At 37.4% G+C, this 5210-nt stretch overlaps 1 pseudogene; it reads right to left on the bottom strand.

The window, feature by feature from the left end:
• Window positions 1–2361: 2361 nt before the first annotated feature.
• On the bottom strand, window positions 2362–3172 carry LOC127215449 (E3 ubiquitin-protein ligase makorin-2-like; annotated as a pseudogene).
• Between the last annotated feature and the right edge of the window lie 2038 nt (window positions 3173–5210).

The raw sequence follows: 5210 nt of genomic DNA, 5'->3' as shown, positions 1-5210 counted from the left end.
TCCATATATTTTATATGCTTATCATCTAAATGTTTTATCTCTTTTGAGTTATACATTTCGATTCACATAACTGAATTCTGAAATTTCATCTCCATCCACATACTCTCATCATTATTATATTATTGTCATTGTAGTCATTCATCAAAGCATAACATTGAAAGCGAATATGCCTAAAGTATATCATGCCATGGCAAATAAACTCTCTTTGGTATCAAAGTCATTTCCATGAGAATCACGTTTGTCTTAATGGTAAAATTCTTATTGTCCTATATTCTTGTACAATATATTTGGCAATATATTGTATCTCATCATGTATAATAGCATCATTTTGTTCTGTTGTCAAATATGCTATTATTATGTTCAAAATCAGCTAACATTATCCCTTGGAACATTTTATATTACTACCTACCTGACAAATAACTCTATATCAAAATCTTTACTCTTTCATTCAGTATAATTGTTTAATTACCCATAGTTAATTTTCAAAGTTTTCCATATGAGATGTAAGTAATATGGTTATTGTTTGATAGACATGAATTTAGTAGATCATTTAATTCTCTCAGAAATTCAATGATCCCAGATAACTTGCCAAATATGACTTTTATAAGGCTTTTGTAATGCCATGAACTCTCACATGAGGAGTTTTGCATGAAGACACTGAATAAAATCTTATTTCTTTTGAGAAAAGATGAATTTAACTTTTAAGTATTACAAAAGTTTGTCAATACTTGCAACCTTTACAATGTTGAAATGACTAAAACTTTATTACAAAAGAATAAATCTCTGCAATGTAGAAATTTGATGAGTAAAATCTTCATAAGCAAATTTGTATAGGGTGGAGTGTAAGTAATTATCATGAATACTGTCAAAGGAGAATAAAAATAGTGTTTTAAGTGTTATCATCAGCTTTAGTTTCCTTTAAATATTTTTTTCTGCAAAACTATTGTTATATTCTTTAATATGACCAATGACTGGGAAAAGACCAAATCTGCTGTTGTGATGTCAGGCCAACATAAGGGATAAGAAAGACTACTCCAAGACTTCAAAGAGAATATCACAAATGTCGGTAGACTAAGACATCATTCAGAGATTTGAAAATTTATGGAAAGTTGGAGAAAGATAATATGTGAATATGTCTCAAGTGGGCCTGACATTTCATTTCTGAGAGACCTAGTTGTCTAGGTCTCTCATCCTTAATTATCCATTTTGCTTTAAAAAGTCTGCTTTGTGCTAACAAAAAGTGTCAACCACTTTACCCTTTTCAAAGGAAATACTGCATCCAAGATTACTGTCAACTAAGAGGAGGGTAGAGACCTCTCTCTTTGCTTCACTATTTTCCATTACTGTTCACGCTGTCCTGGAGCAGGTATTTGTCTGTATCAGCATTGGTCTTTCATAATTTCACCTACCTGCTCTTGGATCTACTAGAAGTCACCAAAACATGAATTCTGACTCTCCATACATTGAACCATTTTAATAGCACCTCAATTTGAGGAATGTTTGCTTTGCTGTTTGGTTAGTGTGTAGATGTGGTTAAATAAAATATAATTTAACATAACTACTAGGTACTTTTATGCCATTTATTCTGTCTATAGATATTAGCAATATTTTATGTTAAGACACAGAGCCCTATTACTCAGTATCTCACTTCTGGCATGAAAATGTGTGTACTTTGTGGTACTAGTATCTGACATTGCTTAGCTAATGTAGATGTTGCCACATAGTTATAAGTAGATTTACATATAACAGCATACATACATATAAACTCAAGATGATTGAAATTATTAAAATCATAACCACAAAATTTAGTAGACTTATGAATGCCTCGAGAAATATTTAAATATATTTTTATTAATTTTTATACCTTTTAGCAATTTAATTTTTTGTGGTGCTAAATATTTAAGCCAGGCTCTCATATATAGCTGTCAAGCCCTCTACTACTATGCTGTAGTTCCATCCTTTGACAGAAGTTATATTGATTTTTATAGGCATTAAGAAGCCAACGACATCAGCTCTAGGCTACATTACACATTTTTTGTTTGTTTGTTTGTTTGCTTTGTAAGCAGCTCCAAGTTTATTCTTGCTTAAGAAAGAAAGTCACAAGAATGATGCAGTTGGGTTTCATTTAAAAGCAACCAGTTAAAGCAGCTGGACCATATAGCTGTTTCCCGGTAATGGTGCTGGAGGTACAACTACGAACTTAAATGCAGTGATTCCGTGGACTTGGTTATCTTATGCTTTCCCCTTCACCAGGGCTGTGAAAGTGGAGCATGAAGAGACCAAGGGAATTCACTGCTTCTACACCCTGCCTTGTAAAGTTGTGACTGCAGAGCCATAAATGAAGGAAGGGGTCATCACTGTCTAGGGTTCTGATGATTCTACTACAAAAAAATACATGAAGAGGTCTCCAAGCTCTGTCATGTCAACATCATCCTTGTTCCTGACCTGCTGGGTTTCTCCGTTCTCGATAAAATCCCAAAGCCACACTGAATTAAAAGAACATCAAGTGGCTTCAGAACTCAGCTGCTTCCGTAGTTTCTCTGGCTCTGCAATCCATTCATTTGGGTAAGCATGGCGGTAATTGCACTTGCTTCCAAAGTGAAAGGTTCCCTTACCTTGCTCAAAGTATTTGCATGCCTTTTCCCCCATTCCCTGTTTGAAAGCTTCAATTAATTCATTCTTTTTATTTTGATCTTCTACCCAGTACACACTTGGAATTACAAACTCTGCTATCACATGGCACTCTGGACAAGACTTTATGATGGGATTTTCAAACTGCTTGGCGCATCTCCATTGGCAGATGCAGGACAGGCAGTACGTGTGGCTACACCTGGAGAGAATGCTTAACCTCCTCTCAGATGCATTTGCCTTCTCCAAGATCACCTCCATACAGATGCTGCACACTTTGTCCTGGTTTGCTTGGAAGGCAAACACCTTTTCCATCTCATGTTCAAATGTCGACATATACATCTTCTTATGAGCTTTCCTTTGTCCTGGGTCAAAGGGGTGCAGGACTTGAAGCCTACAGATCTCACCCACAGGCATCTCCAAACCGGCACTCCCCAGCAGCTGCAGCGTAGGGGCGTAATTGCTGCTGGTTGCTATAGGAACTGCTGGCCTCCAAGTCGTCCAGGCCAGTCCTCATGGCATCTAGGTAGGATTTTAGAATCATGCTCTCCTTTGTTACTCTTAACTAAAAACATATACATCTGAAATTCGAATCTCTAGCTCTTACAGAAATGTAGCTGAAGTATCATTCAGGGCATCTTAAGTCACTCTCCTGGAGAGATCAACATTTTCATTGGCAGCCCAATGCGTCTGTAGAAGTGAATGGCCTTTCTGGGCCAAGTACAAGCTGATATCACCAGCAAGGGCCAATGCTTCTATAAATGTAGGCAATGAAATCCTGTGTATTGCTTTCATGAGGGAGTTTTCTAGTTTTAAACGGTTAAGCTCAGGACATGCAGCTTACCATTAACTAAGGATGCAGCCTTAAGAGTCTCCAGGGGATGAAAGTCTCACTGAAGCCACTAAGCTCTTAAGGAGGTTAATTACACTTGGGTTTATCCTGATTTCAAGGAACTCCTGTGAAGGGCTCAACCCGAGGAGTATGTTGGTAAATACCTTTAACAACAGCACCAAGAAGGGTAAAGTAGGAGGATCACTTTAAGTTTGAAGCCACCTCAGAGTACTTAGTTACTACCCCAAAGTATGAGCTACATGAGACGTTTTGTCTCATGGAAAGAAATGGACAAAATACACAAAAAAGTACATTCAAGTTTTAAAATATTAAAAGGTTAAGCACAGGACAACAAATTACCACTAACCACACAGCTTTGATGTTATTAAGAGTAGCTGAGTTCCTAAAGACTTAATAATATTTTGGGTTTTCTTCCTTCCTTCCTTCCTTCCTTCCTTCCTTCCTTCCTTCCTTTCTTCCTTTTTTTCTTTTTTCTGATTGCAAGTGACACACATGAACTTTTGTGAAGGGGTCAACCATCAGAAATCATGGAATGCATATTAAATATGCAAGAATCCTGACTTCTGTCACTTTCACATGTCGCCTGCGTGGCTTTTGCAAAAGTTCAACGTACTTGGGAAGTTAATAGTACCTTTTCATGAACTTCATGAGTTGGTATTGACAACTGCAGCTGCTCTACTGGAAATTGTGTTTTACCGGGGGGTGGGGGGTGGGTGGGTGGTTGGGGGAGTGGGACACTTACAACTCTGGCATCTCTGTGTGGCTATAGGCCTGCCAAACGCTTCCAGTTATATCCAATGTTAGGAATATCAGAAGAAGCTTGCAGATATGTACCATATATTCATTTAATTATTTACTTCTTTTTTTCTGCCCCCTCTTTCTCTTAAAGTTAGAGAGATTTGTATAGACACAATATATTTCACACTATCTTACTGATTTATTATACTGGTGATATTTTGTTAATTAGACACAATAATAAGTAGCTAGAATCCTAAATATGCTCATAGGCATATTTCTAAAAGTGTGAAAAACAGAACCAAGCCCTCTGAATGTGGATACCAATTAGGAGGTCCTGGGTAATCTATGGGACCTCAGATAGTGGAACCAGTATTTATGCCTAGTGCACAAATAGACTTTGTGAGCCCATTCTCCATGGGCTCAGCTCAGATATATGGAGGAGGGCATGGCCCTCCCTCAAATGATGACAGTTGTAACAGACTTTGATGATACCCCTTGGAAGACCTCACCCTCCTTGGGGAGTGGATAGGGGGTGAGATAGGGGGTTTGTAAAGGGGCATGAGAGGATAGGATTGATATGTAAAAAAACAAGTTTGTTTTTAAATTAAATAAATAATTAAAAAAAAAAGAAAAAGAAAAACAGATCCTAATTTGTTAAGGTCTACCATCTTAGCGAAGTTGTAAGTATAAAATGGAGTAAACCATATAGAGACTTTCACATGAAAATTGCATAGGATTTTCCTTAACTTCCAGTTAACATAGGCACATATGCACGTTTGATATGACATTTTAGAGGCAACATACTGTAAATTTTAATCATTCTCTTTCCTCTCATTCTCTCTGTCTCTCTATGTGTCTGCCTCCCCCTCTCTCCCCCTCCCTCCCTCCCTCTCTCTCTCTTTCTCTCTCAGTGTGTGTGTTTGTGTGTGTGTGTGTGTGTGTGTGTGTGTGTGTGTGTGTGTGTGTGTATGTGTGTGTGTTTATGCGTGTA

This window comes from Phodopus roborovskii, unplaced genomic scaffold (assembly GCF_943737965.1).
Source record: "Phodopus roborovskii unplaced genomic scaffold, PHOROB, whole genome shotgun sequence".
Taxonomy (NCBI): domain Eukaryota; kingdom Metazoa; phylum Chordata; class Mammalia; order Rodentia; family Cricetidae; genus Phodopus; species Phodopus roborovskii.
Note: the sequence above shows the minus strand (reverse complement) of the source record. Positions and strands in the feature narration are given on the sequence as shown.